Raw genomic sequence first — 23,255 nt, forward strand, 5'->3', positions numbered from 1 at the left:
AACCGTAGATTCCAACCGTTACTGCGTTTTTTGTACTGCAGTAGTACAACCGGTCCTCGTCCCGGTACAACCGAGACTCACGGTGTATCTGCAGAACCCTACCAAGCAGTACAACCGGACCTGCGGGCGGTAGTACCGGCTAAGAAAAATAACCGGACTAACCGCCTAGCCACCGCACAACCACCACATCAAAACAGGAGCTTGGCCGGTAGTTGGGCGGTGCCTGGCCGGAACAACCGCATGGCCTTGAGCTCTTGGGCGGCTAAGTTCTGACCGGAAGAACCGCTCGGACCACCGGTGGTACCGGTCATCGAGGAACGACTGGACCAACCGGGCCACTACCGCATCAAAACAGGATCTTGGCCGGTAGTTAGGCGATGCCTGGCCGAAACAACCGTATGGCCTTGATCTCTTGGGCGGCTAAGTTCTGAGCGAAAGAACCGCTCGGACCACCGGTGGTACCGGTCATCGAGGAACGACCGGACCAACCGGGCCACTACCGCATCAAAACAGGATCTTGGCCGGTAGTTAGGCGGTGCCTGGCCGAAACAACCGTATGGCCTTGATCTCTTGGGCGGCTAAGTTCTGAGCGGAAGAACCGCTCGGACCACCGGTGGTACCGGTCATCGAGGAACGACCGGACCAACCGGGCCACTACCGCCCAAGAACCGCATCAAAACAGAAGCGCGAGCGGTACTTGAGCGGTGCATGGACGGAACCACCGCCCCAGCTTTTGCAGAGCATGGTGGCGGTACCACCGCCCGGAGGAAGGAGTACAACCGCTCGAGCAAAGCTGGTGAGCGACAAGACCCAGCGGTACAACCGCTGGGCAGAAACAGTGAGCAGGAATAGATAGGGGAAGAGACAAGGAAAACTCTCTCTCTCTTTCTCACCTGAGGAAGACAAAGGAGGGGTGATGAAGGTGTACGTGAAAAGATTCCCCAGTTCTTTATAATGAGGATTCCCTCTTGATAGTACGGGTTCCCTACGACCAAAGAGATAAAAAGCATACGGGACTCCGTCTTCGATCTTTTCCTACAAGAGAGAATAGCTTTTCGATGTGAGCCTAAGCGTCAGGAACCTGAAACATTTAGCACAGGATTAGACCAACAAAGGGTTGTCATCATCATCCAAAACATAATGTAGGGAAATGCCCTTTCAGTGGGTAAGTCCTGTTCATTGTGTCCCTAAGAAGGGAGGTATTACTGTTGTTCCTAATGATAAAGATGAATTGATTCCACATAGAATTATTACAGGTTATAGGATGGTAATTGATTTCCGCAAATTAAATAAGGCTACTAAGAAAGATCATTACCCCTTACCTTTTATCAGTCAAATGCTAGAAAGATTATGCAAACATACACATTACTGCTTTCTAGATGGTTATTCTGGTTTCTCTGAAATACCTGTGTCGGCTAAAGATCAATCAAAGACTACTTTTACATGCCCTTTTGGTACTTTTGCATATAGACGTATGCCTTTTGGTTTATGTAATGCACCTTCTACCTTTCAAAGATGCATGATGTCTATATTCTCTGACTTTTGTGAAAAGATTTGTGAGGTTTTCATGGACGACTTTTCTGTCTATGGATCTTCTTTTGATGACTGCTTGAGCAATCTTGATCGAGTTTTGCATGGATGTGAAGAAACTAATCTTGTCTTGAATTGGGAAAAGTGCCACTTTATGGTTAATGAAGGTATTGTCTTGGGGCATAAAGTTTCTGAAAGAGGTATTGAAGTTGATAAAGCCAAGGTTGATGATATTGAAAAGATGCCATGTCCCAAGGACATGAAAGGTATAAGAAGTTTCCTTGGTCACGCCGGATTTTATAGGAGGTTCATTAAGGACTTCTCAAAAATTTCTCAGCCTCTGACTAATTTATTACAAAAAGATATACCATTTGTCTTTGATGATGATTGTGTAGAGGCATTTGAAATACTTAAGAAAGCATTAGTCTCTGCACCTATTGTTCAGCCACCTGATTGGAATTTACCCATTGAAATTATGTGTGATGCTAGTGATTATGTTGTAGGTGCTGTTCTAGGGCAAAGAGTTGATAAGAAATTAAATGGTATCCATTATGCTAGTAAGACTCTAGACAATGCTCAAAGAAATTATGCCACTACTGAAAAAGAACTTTTAGCAGTTGTATTTGCTTGTGATAAATTCAGACCTTATATTGTTGATTCTAAAGTAACTATCCACACTGATCATGCTGCTATTAAATATCTTATGGAGAAGAAAGATGCTAAACCTAGACTTATTAGATGGGTTCACTTGCTACAAGAATTTGATTTGCATATTGTTGATAGAAAAGGAGCTGAGAACCCCGTTGCAGACAACTTATCTAGGTTAGAGAATGTTCTTGATGACCCACTACCTATTGATGATAGCTTTCCTGATGAACAATTAAATGTCATAAGTACTTCTCGTAGTACTCCTTGGTATGCTGATTATGCTAATTGCATAGTTGCTAAATTTATACCACCTAGCTTCACATACCAATAAAAGAAAAAGTTCTTCTATGATTTGAGACATTACTTTTGGGATGACCCACATCTTTATAAAGAAGGAGTAGATGGTGTTATTAGATGTTGTGTACCTGAGCATGAACAGGAACAGATCCTACGCAAGTGCCACTCTAAAACTTATGGAGGACACCACGCGGGAGATAGAACTGCACATAAGGTATTGCAATCCGGTTTTTATTGGCCTACTCTCTTCAAGGATGCCCGTAAGTTTGTCATATCTTGTGATGAATGTCAAAGAATTGGTAATATTAGTAGACGTCAAGAAATGCCTATGAATTATTCACTTGTTATTGAACTGTTTGATGTTTGGGGCTTTGATTATATGGGACCTTTTCCTGCCTCTAATGGATATACACATATTTTAGTTGATGTTGATTATGTTACTAAGTGGGTAGAAGCTATTCCAACTAGTAGTGCTGATCATAACACTTCTATTAAAATGCTTAAAGAAGTTATTTTTCCGAGATTTGGAGTCCTAGATATTTAATGACTGATGATGGTTCACATTTTATTCATGGTGCTTTCCGTAAAATGCTTGCTAAATATGACGTCAATCATAGAATTGCATCTCCGTATCACCCACAGTTTAGTGGTCAAGTAGAATTGAGTAATAAAGAACTCAAATTAATTTTGCAAAAGACTGTCAATAGATCTAGAAAGAATTGGTCCAAGAAACTTGATGATGCATTATGGGCCTATAGAACTGCATATAAAAATCATATGGGTATGTCTCCGTATAAAATGGTATATGGAAAAGCATGTCACTTACCTCTCGAACTAGAACATAAGGCATATTGGGCTATTAAAGAGCTCAACTATGATTTCAAACTTGCCGGTGAAAAGAGGTTATTTGATACTAGCTCTCTTGATGAATGGAGAACCCAAGCTTATGAAAATGCCAAGTTGTTTAAAGAAAAGGTTAAAAGATGGCATGACAAAAGGATACAAAAGCGTGAGTTTAATGTAGGTGATTATGTATTGCTATACAACTCTCGTTTAAGATTTTTTGTAGGAAAACTTCTCTCTAAATGGGAAGGTCCCTATGTTATCGAGGAGGTCTATTGTTCCGGTGCCATAAAAATCAACAACTTCGAAGGCACAAATCCGAAGGTGGTAAACGGTTAGAGAATTAAACATTATATCTCAGGTAATCCCATAAATGTTGAAACCAATATTATTGAAACTGTAACCTCGGAGGAATACATAAGGGACACTTTCCAGAATGTTTCAGACTCCGAAAAGGAATATGTATGTGGTACGGTAAGTAAACCGACTCCAAAACAATTTTTAAGGCAATATTTCACTGTTTTGGAATATTTAGAAAAATAGAAAATTAAGTAGCAGTCCGGGAAGGACACGAGGGCCCCACGAGGGTGGAGGGCGCGCCCTACCCCCCTGGGCGCGTCCCCCTACCTCGTGAGCACCTCGTGTGCCTTCCGGACTCCGTTTTCTTGCACGATACGTATTTTGGTCGGTAAAAATTCATTATATATTCTCCCAGGGGTTTTGACTCCCATATCACGCAAAATCTCCTGTATTTGTTTCAAGTTGTTTTTCTGACAGATCTAGATTATCATGACATCCCAAGTGCTTCCAAGGACAAGTTCTTCGAGAAGGTCATCAACCCTTACCTCGCGGAGGTGCTGCGACACCCTCAAACCATTGAGATGCGTGATGGGTTGTTGCACATCCGCGATGCTGAGGGACCAAAGGGAATCGGAAGCGTGGAGACGAGGCTCGAAGCAATGGAGCAACAAATTTTCAAGTGCCAGGGGATGGTGGAGCGTGGAATCAACGCTAGCCACACGATGCTCGCGGAGTTCACTAACAACTACAAGCCGGATGCCAAGAACACCGAGGAGGCCATCTTCAAGTTATATGAGAAGATCGAGCACCTCCAAGCCCAAATCTATGACCTACAAAACCAAAACTGTGAGTATGAATACAGATTCAAAAGAATGAGTTTGGCTGCAGATTCGAGGATTCCGGAGACTCGATCATCCTTTTATGATGGTGAACCTATGCCTTGGAAGATGGATGACAAGCCTGCATCATCAAAAACACCTCCACCTTCTTCACCAACCAAGGAGATATAATAACATGGGTATGGGCACTCCCCTTGGCAACTGCCAAGCTTGGGGAGGTGCCCCGGTATCGTATCACCATCACTTTTATCTTTACCGTTTTCCTTAGTTCGATCCTATTAGTAGTATTTGGATCTAGTAGAATAAAGTTTATGGCATGATCTAGTTGTGAGTTTTGCTTTATTATCCTTCTATGTAATCGAGTTTGTGAGCTATATAATAAAGATTAGTGTTGAGTCAAGGGCTTGATTTTCTTGCTATGATCTTGGGTGAATAAAAGAAAAGAGAAAAAGAATAAAAAGAAACAAAAGTTCATATTGATCTTATTGATAGTAATGACTTCACATAAAAAGAGTGTGATGATTAAAAGTTGTTGGGAGTTGGCAGACATAGCTTTGGTCACCGTTGCAATTAATAGGAAGTAATAAGGAAAGAGTGGTTTCACATTAAATATACTATTATTGACATCTTTTATGATTGGGAACACTCATCAAAATATGACATGCTAAAGAGTTGATGTTGGACAAGGAAGACAACGTAATGGGTTATGTTTTCTTATATCTAAGATAAAGTATATTGTCATGGATCATCCAACATGTTGAGCTTGCGGTTCCCCCTCATGCTAGCCAAATTCTCAGAACCAAGTAGAGATACTACTTGTGCTTCCAAATACCCTTAAACCAGTTTTGCCATGAGAGTCCACCATATCTACCTATGGATTGAATAAGGTCCTTCAAGTACGTTGTCATCGGTGCAAAGCAATAAAAATTGCTCTCTAAATATGTATGATTGATTGGTGTGGGAGAAATAAGCTTTATACGATTTTGTGATGTGGAAGTAATAAAAGCGACGAACTGCATAATAAAGGTTCATATCACAAGGGGCAATAAAAGTGACGTTCTTTCGCATTAAGATTTTGTGTATCTAACCATAAAAGCACATGGCAACCTCTGCTTCCCTCTGCGAAGGGCCTATCTTTTATTATTATCTTCTACCTTATGCAAGTGTCATGGTGATCTTCACCTCTTTTTTTTCATTTTATCCTTTGGCAAACCCAACATGTTGGAAAGAACCTGATATATATATATATATATATATATATATATATGTGTGTGTGTGTGTGTGTGTGTGTGTGTGTGTGTGTGTCTGTGTGTGTGTGTGTGTATGTATATATATATATATGTGTGTGTGTGTGTGTGTGGATATATATATATATGTATATATACAGCCCGTCTATTCTGATAATATTATCAGAATAGTTATTCTGATAACACTTCCGCCCTGCATGCTCAACGCGAGGGCACTGCACTTTCTTTACTAAGAGCACTGCATTACAGAGACTAGTGAACTTCGCGTCGGAAAAAACTGCGCGTAGTGTTTTTTCGGTACTGTTTTCACTCTAATTTTTAAACCGTTTATCGGAACGAGGCGTGTAATACACCGTTGGAAAGCTACGGATTAGGCGCAACTTTGCCATTTTGAACACTTTTAGAGATTCCCCGCGGTTTAAGAGAAGTTTCAAAAACGGTGCGGCCCACAAAGAGTGTCAACGAGCGTTTTTTCGCGTCTTTTTCTAAACCGCTTCTCGGAATGAGGCAAATGATACACCGTTGGATAGATATCATCGAGGCACATCTTTTTCATAACTATTGTTTTTCTAATTCGTTACGGTTTAAGAGCAGTTTTAAATTTACTAAATCGCAGAATTCTGTTTTTTTTTTAATTTTTGCAATTTTTGGTACTGTTTTCGCTCTAGTTTTTGAACTGTTTGTCAAAACGAGGCGTGTAATACGTCGTTGGAAAGCTATGGACAAGGCGCAACTTTCATATGTAGAAATGGTTTTGAGATTCCTTACAGTTTTAAGTTAATTTTGAAAATCGTGCGGTGGACGACGAGAGGCAGCAGTCGTTTTTCGCGAAATTTTTACAAACCGGTTGTCGAAATGATTCAAATGATATTCCGTTGGAAAGATATCGATGAGACGCAACTTTTTCATGTAGAACACTCTCTCTAATTCCTTACGGTTTAAGAGCAGTTTTAAATTTACCGAAAAGCGGACACTCTGTTTTTCGCGAGACCAAAATCATCGTGTGTATTTCATCAGAGAGAAGAACACACTGCTTCAAACGGAAAACCGCACTGCAGCAAGCAGTCAAGTGAACTTCATGATTTCTTTTTGTCAGACATAAACTTTCTCACAAAAGTTTTTGTTGTCTTTTTTTCAACTTTTTTTTGAACGAGAGTGGACCGCAACACTCCCGAAAATGAACTGCAACACTATCAAAAGTGAACCTCATGAGTTTTTGTTGTATTTTTTCATACTTGTTAATTTTTTGCGCGCGTTGACCAAGCGAGTGGACCTTTCATTGGACAGAAAAATGCACTGCTTCAAACGAAAAACCGCACTGCAGCAGGCAGTCAAGTAAACTTCATGATTTCTTTTTGTCGGACATAAACTTTCTCACCCGAGTTTTTTATGAGTTTTTTATTGTCTTTTTCTCAACAATTTTTATGAATGAGAGTGGACTGCAGAGACGAGGCAAATGAACCGCGACATATGTCAAAGTGAACCTCATTGCTATCTTGTTGTTTCGCTAATTTTTTTGCATTTTCATGTTGAGGGCAAGTGAACAGCATCACTCTCAAAAGTGAACAACATCGGAGGACCAAACCCACTGCATGTGTTTTGATGTAATCGAATGGTTTTTGAAACACAAATTGCACTTCATACCAAGGTGTAATGAGCTGCTACACAAATGAGGTGAACTACTTTTCTCGTTTACTTAACTTTTTTATCACAAACGTGTCTGTACTGAATAGTCGAAGCTAATGTACTGCATTAATTTTTAGGAAAAAAAGAGGTTCACTAGAAGAACATCCCCAAGAAAGTATTTTTTTCTCTTACCATTTTACAAAATGAACCGCTTCAGGATTTATAACGAACTGCATTAGGGTAATTTTTTTACAAACAAGCTACAGTTTCAATAACAACCATCAAACAAATTTTATACTTGTCTTTTTCCAGCTGCCATGCGGATGGAGTGAACTACCTTGCAAATTGTTTTATAAGTGAAGTATAAAGCATATAGCAAAACAGAGCAAAAGTGAGCTTCATCACACTATCTGTGAACTACATCATGTACTCAAGATTTCTTAAGGAAAAGAGCCCCCAAAAAATGCATTGAGCAGTGCTACACAAACGCTGAAAGGTGGCCGAAATATGCACGACACTACATCACAGACCATCCACTGGCAAGTCAGAGCAGCCGTAGGCGCTTGGATCAGCTATCGTGCATGCGTCGTTCAACACAAGATCGTCCGTCAAGTAGTTTCGAAATGCATTTGTGAACCGGGCGAACTGCATCACTTTTTTATCGTGCCACAACCAAGAATAAAGCGAACTTCAAAAAAGAAACCTTTTTCTTCTTCACATTGAGCGAACTGTAAAAGGGCAAACAAATTTTTGAAGCTCCGGGCCTGCACGAAAATCCAAGAGCAAAGATTGTGTCCGTCGTGACGGTAGGCAAGGGAGGCCCTAGTAGTCACTCCTTCCCGGGTCAGGGCAGTGGCCGCCGTCGTGCGGGTCATCGGGGAGGCACCCAAGAGAGGGAGGGAGAACAGGGGAGGTGCCCGAGGTGTAGATGGCTGCTCTGACGGCTCCAATCCCGCTCGCCCATGGGCAGGGCCGCTCCAGGAACACCAAGACCCCGCGCGCGCCAAGCTGGAGAGCAGCAGCAGCGACCTCGTCGGGGCGTGGAGAGGGGCCGCATCGCGGGAGCCTCCGGATCTGGGATGCAGGGCAGGGAATCTCGCAGCCCCCGCCGGAGTCCATGAACAGCGGGCGACCGCGGATCCGTTGGCCATCAAGAAGGTGGGGGAGAGGTCGTGGATGTGGTGATTTCAGTGCCCGGCGGCGGGATCAGGGGAGGTGTGGTCGAAGAGGATCGGGTCTGGCCACGTCAGGTAGGAAGTAGTGGCAGGCTTGGGTGGGACCAGGGCGCTGGCGGCGGCTTGGGCACATGGCCGGCGGCATCGCAGGGAGGGGATGACGCGGGGTGGGAGGTAGGAGGTCGTCGGGATGGCGCCGCGGTGGCGCGGGGGAAGGAGGTGGGGCGGCGGCGCGGACGAAGATGGCGGCTAGGCGGCGTGGGGGAGGAAGGTGGTGCGGCGGCGCAGGCAGGGAGGTGGTCCGACGGTGTGGGGGAAGGGCACAGGGAGGTGATGACGCAGTGGGATGCGGGTGTGGAGGACGGGGAGAGCGAGGGATGGAGGAGAGGATAAGGCGGGGTGGTTTCTGTTTTTTTCTTTGCATCTGCAGTTTGCTCGTGGTTAGTTTGTAGCTATAGGTGGGTTGGGGTGTTATCAGAATAAGCTCCGGTGTTATCACAATAAGTCTCTTAAGGGTGTTATCTAATTGGATCACTACTAGGGAAAAGGCTAGCAGCAGCGCGGGTTTTAGGCCTATCAGCAGCGCGGGTACCCGCGCTACCAATAAGGCGCTACAGCTAACTCTTAGTAGTAGCGCTGCCTGTACCCGCGCTACCACTATTGACTATAGCAGCAGCGCTTTTCAGGAACGCGCTGCTATTACTTAGCTATAGCGATTTCCCGGTCTAGCGCTACTGTTATATCTTTCACCATTTCCCCATTCCGGCTTCGATAAACTGCAATTTCCAGATACTAGGTACTACTAGATATCAATTTCATAAAGCATTATAGGTACTAGGTAGTACTCCCTCGGTTCGAAATTACTCGTCGTGGTTTTAGTTCAAATTTGAACTCAAACCACGACGAGTAATTTGGAACCGAGGGAGTACTAGATAACAATTTCATATATACTCAACATGCATCCTCAAGCAGTACAAGGTGACATCGACGACAATCATCATATTTAGTTCTAGATGATATCGACGACGATCATCATATGTAGTTCTACATGATATCGACGACGATCATCATATGTAGTTCTAGATGATATAGCCACATACACATATCTAGTTCTAGATGATATCGACGACGATCATCATCCTCAAGCCTGGGCGGTGGGTGTTCCTGATAGTAATTAGGATGGCCTGTCCAGCACGAAGATTCTTGCCAATGAGGAATCTCTTCCACCCAACCGAGTTCAAGTGTGTGCGACCATCTGTGCCCGTGCGGTAAGTACATGTGGTGACGGAGCCCCTTGCGGTAAGGCGTAGTCCAACTGAGCCTTCTTCATCAGGCTCGATACCACAACTCACAGATAGGTTCTTTGGCAATCTCTGAATAAGAAAAACATATCAATTAATAAATAGCCTAAGCATGTGATCAGACTCTACACTAAAGTATATCATAGACTAGATTTGTAAGTATAAAAATACAGCATGTATATATCATCAAATTACTACATGCAGTACGTATAACATACCATTTCATGCCGATCGACCATGGTACTTGTCAGGCGGGTCACGAATGGCACCCCGACAAAGTCATCACGTGACGGAATTATGTCCCATAGGTTGCACACCTCCTCCTCGCTCAGCCTCATTCTTTGAGCTATGATGGCTTCATGAAGTGGGTTCTCATCATCTTCATTGAGTGGGTCCTCATTATCTTCATCATCTTCGTCATCTTCATCATCTTCCACCAGGTTGATATAAATGACAACCAACTTGGGTATTTATGCTCTGAAGGAGAATCTGATCAACTCACCACCAGTAAGACGCATGCGAGCGAGGAAACAGGCCCATCCATCTCCTCCAATCTGCGACATATTGCGTCCTTTCTCGACCTCCATAGTGTACGGCCCCCCAGGAGCCTCAAATGTCACAGTGTCTCCTGTCAGCTTGTTGAATTTCAACCTCACATTGCATGGGACGATCTGTGTAAGAAAAGCAAAATGACACAATGCAGTAATGCCAACACTAAAAATAAAATAGTTGTTACATTTCATCTAATTTCTTACCGTCGCATGACGAAAACTCAGATAGAAGTAGATGCCGAACAGCTTGCCAGTTGCAAGGCTGCTGGCGCACCTTGACTTGCACAGTCGACATAGTGGTGCTGGTGGTGGCGCCATTTTACTAAATCAACTAAATCAAAATGTTCTAAATCAACTAGCCTACTAAATCAACTAAATCAACTAGCCTACTAAATAAACTAAATCAAAATGTTCTAAATCAACTAAATCAACTAGCCTACTAAATCAACTGAATCATATCAACTAAATCGACTAAATCAACTAGCATACTAAATCAACTAGCATACTAAATCCACTAGCATACTAAATCAACTAAATCAAAATGTTACATATGAAAGCCTACTAAATCAAAATGTATCAGGGAGGAGGGACAAGGAGGGGCGACTCGAGGAGGGAGAAGATAGTAGGATGAAGGAGGAAGGCGGAGCGAGGAGGGGCCGGCCGACGGCGAGTGGAGGGAGGACGGATCGAGGAGGAAGGCGGAGCGAGGAGGGGGCGGCCAGTGGCGAGTGGAGGGAGGACGGAGGAGGAGGCCGGTACCGAGTCCAGCGAGGAGGATGAGGCGACAGCGGCGCAGATCGGGGGAGGGGCGACGGGGCGGGGGGTGAGGAGGAGACCGTGAGTGTGTGTGAGTGTGATCTGTGGATGAGGCTAGTGAGATCTGTAGTTAATTTAGCAGTAGCGATTATTGCCTGAATGCACTGCTGCTACGTTACGTAGCAGTAGCGCTGTCTATTTTAATGCGCTGCTGCTATAACTGGCCTCGCGGCGGCGGCGTGGGAATTTTAGCAGTAGCGCCGCTTGAAGTGCACGCGCTATTGATAAACTTGTTTCAACAGCGAATTTCCACAGCCCGCGCTACTGCTACTTAGCAGCAGCGCCTGATTTTATAGCGCGCTACTGGTAAGATTCTGTGTATAGGCTTTTCCCTAGTAGTGGATGTAGGGGGCATGAGTTATTATCTTTGACATTACCCATGAGGTAAAAGTTTGTGGGGCGAAACTATAAGCCCCTATCTTTCTCTGTGTCCGATTAAAACACCGTAACCACAAGTATTACGCGAGTGTTAGCAATTATGAAGGACTAGATGATAGTTGAGTATGTGGACTTGCTTTTTAGCTCTGACATAGACTCTTTCTGATGTTATGATAAATTGCAATTGCTTCAATGATTGAGGTTATAGTTTGTTGGTTCTCAATAACATTTCTGATTCATACTTTTGCATTGTGAATAGATCATCACTTGAACATAAGTAATCATATGACAATATCTATGTATGTTGCTTTTATGAGAATAATCATGATGCCCTCATGTCCGTATTTTATTTTTATCGACGCCTCTACCTCTAAACATGAGGACATATTTATCGTTATCGGCTTTCGCTTGAGGACAAGCAAGGTCTAAGCTTGGGGGAGTTGATACGTCCATTTTGCATCATGATTTTATATCGATATTTATTGCATTATGGGCTGTTATTTCACATTATATCACAATAATTATGGCTATTATCTCTTATTTTACAAGGTTTACATAAGGAGGGAGAATGCCGGCAGCTAGAATTCTGGGCTGGAAAAGGAGCAAATATTAGAGACCTAGTCTGCACAACTCCAAAAGTCCTGAAACTCCATGGAATACCTTATAATAAATAATGAAAAATCATCGCCAAAGATGAGGACCAGGGGCCCACACCCTTCTCACGAGGGTGGGGGCGCCCCCCTAGGGCGCGCCCCCTACCTCGTGGGCCCCTGGTGGCTCTCCGATGACCATCTTCTCCTATATGAAGTCTTTCGTTGAGAAAAAAATAGGAAGCAACCTTTCGGGACGAAACTCCGCCGCCACGAGGCGGAACCTTGGCAGATCCAATCTAGAGCTCCGGCAGAGCTGTTCTGCTGGGGAAACTTCCCTCCCGGAGGGGGAAATCATCGCCATCGTCATCACCAACGCTCCTCTCATCGGGAGAGGGCAATGTCCATCAACATCTTCATTAGCACCATCTCATCTCAAAACCCTAGTTCATCTCTTGTATCCAATTCTTGTCTCTAAGTCCGGGATTGGTGCTAGTCGGTTGCTAGTAGTGTTAATTACTCCTTGTAGTTGATGCTAGTTGGTTTAATTGGTGGAATATCATATGTTCAGATCCTTTATGCATATTAATACCCCTCTGATTATGAACATGTTTATGCTTTGTGAGTAGTTATGTTTTTTCCTGAGGACAAGGGAGAAGTCTTGCTATTAGTAGTCATGTGAATTTGGTATTCGTTCGATATTTTGATGAGATGCAGGTTGTCTAGTCTCTAGTGGTGTTATGTGAATGTCTACTACATAACACGTCACCATTATTTGGGCCTAGAGGAAGGCATTGGGAAGTAATAAGTAGATGATGGGTTGCTAGAGTGACAGAAGCTTAAACGCTAGTTTATGCGTTGCTTCGTAAGGGGCTGATTTGGATCCATATGTTTCATGCTATGGTTAGGTTTACCTTAATACTTTTGTTGTAGTTGTGGATGCTTGCAATAGAGGTTAATCATAAGTGGGATGCTTGTTCAAGTAAGAACAGCACCCAAGCACCGGTCCACCCACATGTCAAATTATCAAAGTACCAAACGCGAATCATATGAGCGTGATGAAAACTAGCTTGACGATATTCCCATGTGTCCTCGGGAGCGCTTTTCCTTATATAAGAGTTTGTCCAGGCTTGTCCTTTGCTACAAAAAGGATTGGGCCACCTTGCTGCACTTTATTTACTTTTGTTACTTGTTGCTCATTACAATTTATCTTATCACAAAGCTATCTATTACCACTTATTTCAGTACTTGCAGAGAATACCTTGCTGAAAACCGCTTATCATTTCCTTCTGCTATTCGTTGGGTTCGACACTCTGACTTATCGAAAGGACTACGATAGATCCCCTATACTTGTGGGTCATCACCATGTAGTAGTAACATTTTAATGTTCGAAATCACTACTTAATGTTTAATTATACGACGTGAGGTTTCTAGGCGGCTCATTGTCAGGTCCGGATTGTTCAGCCTCTTGGTGTTTCTACCTCCCATTCGTTCTCAGGGATTGGATCAAATAAAAACTAATTTAGCTAGAAGTTTTCATGAAATTCAAATTGTGTTCGAAGATAAGCTTGGCAAGACCTATCCGTCGAATGACCTTTCATCCCTCCTCACAAGACCTAGTGGATGCAACACCCCATCTCCCCTTCCTACACCACATCGTCACCAAAGGACGCCATCGGGCCAAGCCTGTGTGGCCGATAGCAGCAGCGGGGTGCATGCTCGTGATGGAGGGGCACTCATGGGCTTCAGGCATTGGTAATTCAGGCGTAACGACGCTGTCTTGGGTAGGAGTCATTGATGCTTGTAGTGGACATTTGGAGCTCGGTCGGAGGCCTATGTCGACATCAAAGATGGTCGGAGGTATGATCTCGATCATGCATGTGCCACTTAGATCAACGTGGCCTGCGGCGGTGGGTCTAAGGCATATGTTGTGTCGTCGATGGTGGTCCCTGTGATGGCAAACTATGGTTGGGTGTCGAATGGCCTCCTCCACTGGTTGGATCCCACCTGCAACAACGTCGTCCATGTGGTTGGCGCCATCTGGCTGCAGTGTTTCTCATTTAGACCTGGCCATGGTAGCATCGGCCGGCCACTCGACATGTTGATTGTGATGGCCATCAAAGGGTCTTCGTGAGAGTTCTTTTGTCCAGTCAGTGGTTGTTGTTTGCCGCTCATACTGACAAGGTTAGGGGATGCAGTTGGGATTGTGGGTTTCGGTGGCTCTCACTCCTCCTAGTTTTCCTTCGGCGGTGAGATGCGTCTATCTACGATGGCTTGACGCTGAGGGTATGGTTGTGCAATAACGACGGTGAGATTTCCTACATAGCGCATGTACTTCTGGGATCGTGGAAAATGGTGGTGACAACACAAGATTAACTTTCATTTGGTGGTGCTTCTCGACTACTTAGTCTCGAGCTCCACAGAGAAAGTCCGAGTTACTTATACCTGGCAATAGGGATGTTTTTCTATCATTACCTTGTTGAAGGCAATGCTCAGACTCGTTCTTCATGGTCAAAACCTATAATCTAACCTTTCGTAGTTGGTCCCGGTGATGGCGGCACTTGAGCATCGTTCCCTTCTTGAAGGCGCTGTTGTTGAAGAACTTTTCTTGCACTACTAGCGAAAAGCTTATACACAGAACTTTAGCAGTAGCGCGGGTCAAAGAAGCACGCTGGTGCTAAGTAGCAGTAGCGCGCCTGTGCAAACCGCGTTGTAGATAAAGTTTTAGCAGTAGCGCGTCTTGTTCTAAACACGTTACTACTAAAATTCCCACGGCTTAGTCGATAGGCTACACATAGTAGTAGCGATCTATATCGAACCGCGCTACCGCTACTTTCTTTGTAGCAACACTTTTTTATCTAAACTCGCTACTGCTAAAGGATATAAAATTAAATGGAAAGCACATAGAAAGGTAATTGAAAATGAAAGAAATAGAATAAGGTAAAAGGAAAAAATAAAATGTGAAGAAAACTAAATGAAAAAGGGGAAAAAGAGAAAGGAGTAGCAGTAGCGTGTATCCCAGAACGCGCTGTAGCTAACGTAGCAGTAGCGCGCTTTCTGGAACGCGCTACTGCAACTTCTGACTTAACCATACGGGGTTCGTCCTTCCCCACGGCCACTTCCCCCAAATCCAGCTCTCCACTCTTGCCGTCGCTGTCACCCGTCGGCCGCCGCGCACGCTGCCCCCAACCCCAGATTCAACACCGCCCCCGCCCCCGACCTCAACACCGCCCCGGACGCCGCCCCCGACCCCGACCTCGACGCCGCCATCCACCGCGCGCCCGAGCCCCGACCCCCAACCCCGACCTCGACGCGGCCTGCCCCTCCCTCGTCACAGGCACCCGAGGTGAGCACGCCTGCTCCTCCCTCTCCCCTACCTCTGCCTGGGGTTTCTTTATATTTTAGTTGCATCAAATTAGTTAGGGTTCATGTAAGGGTGGAAACGAATCGGATGCGGATGCGGCTCAAATGAGTTAGGGTTCATGTAAGGGTGGAAACGAATCAAATTTCTAAGATGAATCATAAAACGAGTAAATTTTGACCACTTATTTCACTTTATAGTTGGATAATTAGCATATCCGCTACCACTTTCCACCCCTAGCTTCATCAAATTAGATGGTAATTAGGGAAGTAGTTCCTATGTACTAGTTAGTTAGTAAGAACTAGGTACTAATTACGTACTAGTTTATTTTTATTTGTAGTAAGTTTATTTTTAATAAGAACTAGTTGAATTAATAGAACTAGTTAGTAAGAACTTGTTGCTATTTTTTTAGGTAAAGCAATTTTCCCGCATCGACGTGGACGATGCCTATCCCGCATCCTCGTCGTCGAGTCGGTGGAGGACGACACCTGCTTGACCAGATAGGCCATGTCCGGGACTAGGCTCCGCCAGGGTGGTATTGGGAGGCGCTACCTACCGGGGGGCGCAGGTTGGTGAGGAGCCAGCCTGTCGTTGACCCGAACCTTCTTTGGTGGCGGTCGCGTGGGCTAGTGACGGTCCAGAGGCTCGAGGACCCCGCGGAGGTGGTGCGTCACCGTGTCAGTGAGGAGGACGCGCACGTCCGTCACTACTTGTTTGCGTTGGAGCACAGGTTCTCCAATACCTGGCAGGTTCTCCAGGGATCTCACTGGAGCTATGATCCCGTGATGGTTCCTTCTCTGTGGGTGTCCACCGCCCACGCCGATACCCGTCGTGTGCTAGGGTTTTAGTTGTACTAGTGATGTTATATGTATGACACTATTCGGGATGTATTAGTGATAATATTCGACGATGTATAGATGCATGAGATGATTTACTTTTGCTTATTGAATGCATGCTAATTTGAGTCCTATAAGATATTTTGAAATGTATATCTTGTGTTGCTCAAATAGGATATGTGCTTGCCCAAGTGGCCGGTCATGTTTGCAGGTTACACCTCCGAGTGGCCTATGTTTTGCCGGAGTGTTGATTCATTTCTGTTTCGGCAAATTTCAGGCGCTCAATATGTCCTATTTTAGCAAAGGTCATGCCGGATTTTTCCGTGAATTTTGGCATGACTTGTGTCAGAAGATGTAGGAAATATCGAGTGCCCCGGATTTGTGTGTTGAGTATCCTGGTAGTTGTCTTCGATCGATTTTCAATTAATGTTTTAACTATGAACATAGGAAATGTCTAACGACGAAAATGATTTCGGTATTTGCAAATACTGCAAAGACGAGCGCGGCCTGTGCGAAGGAATCTTCCTGGATGATGATAGGCGCTTCAGCATCAAGCTGGACGAGAACTTCGAAGTGGATACAGTAAGTCACAACGACAAGTCTTTTTTTGTAATTAAGCATGACATTTGCTTCATTTGCTTCAACTTATAATTTAAGCATGACATTAAGCATGACAAGTCTTTTTTTACTATTCTACTAGTGTATCCCCTGCCATGCAAGAGTTTTTGTATTGGATAAAATAGGTTTCAGTCGTACTATGGAGGAAAAGAAAGTTTACTTGAAGACCGAGCATGGTTATATTTTCCATGCAAAATTATACAATTCAGACGACTACACGTATTTTGGATGCAAAACATGGCGAGCACTATGCAAGACTTATGCATTTGAGCCTGATATGGTTATCACCTCTGATATTCGTCCGGAAGATAATATTGAAGGTAATACCGACATCTGGGTCAATGTGCAGATGCCTCCAATTATACCATTATGTAAGTTTCTCAACCATATTTATGTCTTTGATATTGTTTATTCAAAAATGGTTAACAACTAATTTGTATTGTCAACTTATTTCGGTGCAAGCAAACATGTCCAGCGCTTGGTAGACAGGACATACTACTTTCCCGAGGCTGAACTAAACTGCGAGGAGCTAAGCCATTATGTTTCATGGCTTGAGGATCTTGATATTGTCAAGACAAATTTTCTTCCTACATTTAGAAATGTTAGTACTGAAAACGTGCGACCAATAGTGTTCGTAATGAACTACGGTCACATCTATCTAAGAAGGATGGTAAAAATTTTACTATTTGTCCTCAGTGCATCTTTTCCATACATTATTTTTGAAGCTAAACTTCATTGCTAAGTATGTTACCATAAGATGTTCTTCAACAGGGACTCCCGATGAATGTTGTGCCTTATGGAATCGAGACTAAAGGTAACATGAGTATTATTAGGTTACGGCCAAGATATCCTACAGATTACTTTAGTGCATTCAAGATTAGCGACGGATGCTTAATAGTGTAAGACTGGACCAAATGTGTGATGGAGAAGCGCAGAGAAGTACTAGGGGGCAACAAACAGATGTGCTACCCACGATTAGGAGACAGGTTCATCTGCATGCTCCAACTTGATCAAGGAGAAGAGCTACACATGTTTTATGTTATTTTACATAAGAGAGAGCAGCGGGAGTGATTAGCTAGCTAGAAATGAGTTTGAGGATGATGATGTGCTACAATATTACTATGAAGATAAAATAGCTAGTGTTGGTGGTAATGACTATGATGATTATTATTAGCTAGTGTTAGTGGTGATTAAATAAATACTGTTGGTGGTAATGACTATGATGATGATTAAATAGCTTGTGCTAGCGGACTAGATTCAAGTGGAGGCAACATGTGGTGCACATCGAAAATACTACTAGTCCAAACTGATCAAGTTTGGATTAGTAGTATACTTTTGACATGCACCACATATTGCCTTCACTTGAACCTAATCCACCTTCATTTGACACACTGTTATGGACATAATGATGTAAACCTCATAACTGGTATTGTACCAATATTTGTACGATGGCGCATAAATACACTAAAAATAAAAAAATAAAAAAGAATACTAGTAGCGATGGAGAGAAAACACGCTGTCAGTAGTTATATTAGCAGTAGCGTGGGAGTGAACAAACGTTGCAGCTATTTGTCCTAGCAGTAGCGCGTGCGGGCACGCGTTACTGCTAAGCAATAGCTGTAGGGCCTTATTAGTAGCGCGCCTACCCGCGCTATTAGTGAGCACAAAACCAGCGCTACTGCTAGGGTTTTCCTTAGTAGTGTTGTCATCCTTATGGTGTCAAGAGATGGTTGGTGCGGATAGCAGTTAATATAGCTTGTCGATCATATGATCGTTTTTCTTTCTCGTGCAGACATAAATTTGGTCTTGTATTACTTTACTATTTTCCTAAGTGTTTTATTTTGTGCCTATTGGTGTGGACTGTGTGCATTCTAATTATGTAAAATCCGCAAAAGGCTGGATATGTGCTTATTGTATTTGTATCCATTTCTTTTGAGTGAATAAAATCCACTGTTTGTTGAAAAATCTTGTGTGTTTTCATCTCATAACGATGCACCAGATGTAATCCATGAATGGTGTATTTGCATTTAAATGGACTTAATAATTTGAGTCAATTTGTCAGATAGATGCCGAGTGGCCCGGCCATTGTATGCGAGTCGCATAATTATCTGAAATTTCCAGGTATAGACAATGGTCGCTAAAAGTAGTGCGGCTTCTTAGCCTTCTTTTTAACCGTAGAATTTAGGCCACAGCCGTCAACATGGCAATCCGGACTGCAACCCGCTAACTCGACGGGTAAAATCCCTATTAGGGTAAGGCTGTAAGGGCTTGAAAAAAATAAATACCTATTAAAACAAGAATTTAGGAAAAATACATACCCGACAGCGGATGCGAAGTCTATCTGAAATTCCTGTTTGTCCCGTTGAATTTTCAACTAATTACTTTGACTACTGACCGTTCAGTTACACCCATCGCTTTGACATTTTTCCTTTTCTTTTGAGAAACCATTGTTTGACGAATTCGCCCCTACTTTGTGAGCATGAACCAGTTGTACTGTCAAGTCCATCAGGAAAAACGGGAGTGCTTTCTGCATGGTTCTTTTCATTTGCACATATCTTATCTTCAAACGATGTTGCCCTTAATAACGCATGACCCGGTGGTGGTCATGTCGACCGCTATGATTAATTACTACTTACTCCGATGCATAATAATAATAATTGTTATGGTTTTAGTTTTGAACTAAAACCACGACACTTATTATGATCGGAGGGTGTAATATTTTACCAGGTTAAAGTTCAAAATTAACCGGCAAACATATAAACATATGATGGTTTGGACTTTGTAAACATAATGTATCATAAGTCAAGGCTGCAGAAGTGCTGAAGTAACAATAAGATCTACCAATTGTACATATCCAAGTCAGTAAAATGCTACGCCTTGCCTGCAGCGTGGAACTTCCTCCGCCGTGGAGCATCTGTTACCAATGAAACATCCTAAGTCAGGCTCTTACCGATGCTGGATTGGTAGAAGTTAGTGGGCAGAGAGTCTTTGCATATTACTAGTAGTATTGTAGTTTGAAGAAATGGATTTATTTTGGTTTCTTAATACTACGAGCCGACCAATTCGCCAGCTGATGCCCACTTCATGGACGCCTAACTAGGTTACGTAAAAGTGGTACACTCCCTCCATTTCTAAAATGAAATTCCTATACATTTTGTCCCAAGTCAAGCGATGCAATGTTCGATCAAATTTATATATGGAAAAAATTATAAACAACTATAATATCAGGTTATATAATAAAATAAATAATTAATTCAAGAAACATATAATAAAATATTTCTTTATATTATATATGTCAGGTATTGTGGTTGTTGGTAGTTTTTCATTTTTTGTACAAATTTGATCAATCTTTGCACTATTTGACTTTTGAGATAAAAAAATATATACTGTAGCATTCTTTTGAAGAGGGTGAGAGTACGTGATTTGATGTGGTGAACTTGTTTTGATGCCGCGTTAACTCAGTGCGCACTGCAATTTCTCACACGCCGGTTAGGAAGTCTCGTCGCCTAAGCTCTAGCTTAATTACCATAGCCGCGATTGACTTGTTATTCTCTCTGGATTAACAAGTCGTGCTAAACTAATTACCCCGGAAGGCGAAGGGTTAGGTGGCCTCTTAATTACCGGCGCAACAAAAAGTATTGTACGTGCGAATGATGCTAATCTGTAAGACTGTAACCTCCCTTCACATCACGGTCTTTCCATGAAGCCTCGCCTCTAGCCGGCCTAGCTAAGCTAATAGCCATGCATGCATATGTAGCAGGAGTGATCTACTGTGCTTGCGTACGTGATCCATGATATCAACATGCATGGTGTTTCATGTCGCCTGGTTTGATTAGCCTGGTCAAGTCAACCATTGCAAACGGCCGTAGGATGCCGACGCCTAATCCTTCGAGTGTATAAATAGGCCACACCACAGGCTTAGCAAACCACCCTTCCATTGAGCAGCGACTTAACTAGCTAGCTAACTACCGATCGAGAGCGCCATAGCACTGAGTTTGCAGACCAAGCAAGCATGGAGAAGTTCTCCATGGCGGCGACCATGTTCTGCGCCGTTGTCCTCGCGGCTCTGGCGGCGGCCGGCGGTGGTGAGGCGGCGGTCGTGGAACACACCTTTGTTGTGAGTATAATTAATATATAGTACTTACTATCTATCTTTATCCTCCTGATTGGTTAACTAGACTAATCAGTTACGTATTTGACAAATGATGTACAGGTGCACGAGATGAACCAGACACACCTGTGCAACACCACCAAGATTTACGTGGTGAATGGGCAGCTCCCAGGCCCCACCATCGACGTCACCGACGACGACACGGTTGTCGTCCACGTCGTCAACCGTCTCCCTCACGGGCTCACCATCCACTGGCATGGTGTCCGGCAGATGAGGAGCTGCTGGTCCGATGGCGCCGGCTTCGTCACCGAATGCCCCATCCCTCCCGGCGGCGAGCACATGTACAGCTTCAACGTCACGGGCCAAGTTGGCACGCTGTGGTGGCACGCCCACGTCACCTGCCTCCGCGCCACCGTTGCCGGCGCCTTCATCATCCGCCCCAAGGGCGGGAGGTACCCGTTCCCGACGCCCGCCAAGGACGTGCCCATCATCATCGGCGAGTGGTGGGAGCTCGACCTCGTCGAGCTAGACAGGAGGATGCATGATGGTAACTTTGACGACAATCCGCTGTCGGCGACCATCAACGGTAAGCTCGGCGACCTCAGCAACTGCTCTGGCAAGCCGGAGGAGAGCTTCGTCCTCGACGTGGTGCGCGGGGACACATACCTGCTGCGGATTGTGAACATGGCGCTCTTTTCGGAGTACTACTTCAAGGTCGCTGGGCACACGTTCATGGTGGTGGGCGCCGACGGGTACTACCTGACGCCGTATAAGACGGACATGGTGACCGTCGCGCCAGGGGAGGCCATCGACGTGCTCATGGCCGCTAACGCCCCGCCCGCGCACTACCATATGGTGGCGCTCGCAAACCAGCCGCCGGAGCCTGACCCGCAGATCCCGGGGTTCGTGTCCCGTGGCCTCGTTCGCTACGCCGGATCCCGGGGTTCCGACGCCACTCATGCCCAGCCAGCACAACACCATGCCGTCCTACTACTTCCACAGCAACCTCACCGGCCTCGCCCACCCAGACCGCCACCGCGTTCCCATGCACGTCGATGAGCGCCTCTTCTTCACGCTCGGCCTCGGCTCCATCTGCCGCGGCACCAACAAGACATGCGAGCGTGGGAGGAGTCCAGAGACCATCGTGGTGGCCACCATGAACAACGTGTCCTTCCGCCACCCGACTAACGCGTCGCTCCTCGAGAGGTACTACGACGGCCGGACAAGTGGCCTCTACACGGAGGACCTCCCCGACCATCCGCCGCACCCGTACAACTATACCGACCGCTCCCTCATCCCGCCGGGGCCGCTGGAGAAGGCACTCGAGCCGACGTTCAAGGCGACCAAGCTACGGAGGTTCCGGTACAACACCTCGGTGGAGATCATCTTCCAGGGCACGGCGCTGCTGCAGAGCGACTCCAACCCCATGCACCTCCATGGCTACGACTTCTTTGTCCTCGCCACGGGACTGGGCAACTACAACCCCAAGACGGACCCCAAGAAGTTCAACTACCACAACCCACCGCTGAGGAACACGGTGCAGGTGCCCAGGACTGGCTGGGCCGCCGTGCGCTTCGTCACCGACAACCCTGGGATGTGGTACCTCCACTGCCACTTTGAGTTCCACATCATCATGGGCATGGCGACGGCGTTCATCGTGGAAAACGGGCCAACGCCAGAGACCAGCCTGCCCCCGCCGCCCCCAGAATTCAAGAGGTGTGGCGCCAATGGCTTCACTCAGCCATAGAGCTAATTAATCTGGGTAAGGACGTGTGTGCCGAAGTTGTGCCCTGAATTTATTTATTATTAGTGCAAAATAAGAACAAATGAAGATGCACGCATTCATTGTTCATTGTATTGAGGATGATTCTTACCATAAAAAGTTGATATGGATTTTGTAATTTTATTTTCCCATTGTAATGTGTGAACTGTAAGTCTGTCTAGTAGGGTTCAGTGTCAGAAATAAGTGTGTCAAACTCAAACCTACATTTTAAAGAGAAGTATATACGAACTGGCTGATATCACAAACATTATCCTATATTTAGAGGATTCAGTGTCGGAAATAAGTGTGTCAAACTCAAACCTCCTTGGGTCGTTTAATCTAAATCCTACTGTCCCAAATCATATTGCTAACCAAAAGGATAACTAAATATGACAGGTGTTGTTGTAGAAGAAGTCGACTTAGCCC

General features: G+C 44.6%; 1 pseudogene; it reads left to right on the forward strand.

The window, feature by feature from the left end:
• The first annotated feature begins 20,968 nt into the window (after positions 1 to 20,968).
• Positions 20,969 to 22,814, forward strand: LOC123063256 (laccase-19-like; annotated as a pseudogene).
• Positions 22,815 to 23,255: the final 441 nt, after the last annotated feature.

Source organism: Triticum aestivum, chromosome 3A (genome assembly GCF_018294505.1).
Source record: "Triticum aestivum cultivar Chinese Spring chromosome 3A, IWGSC CS RefSeq v2.1, whole genome shotgun sequence".
Taxonomy (NCBI): domain Eukaryota; kingdom Viridiplantae; phylum Streptophyta; class Magnoliopsida; order Poales; family Poaceae; genus Triticum; species Triticum aestivum.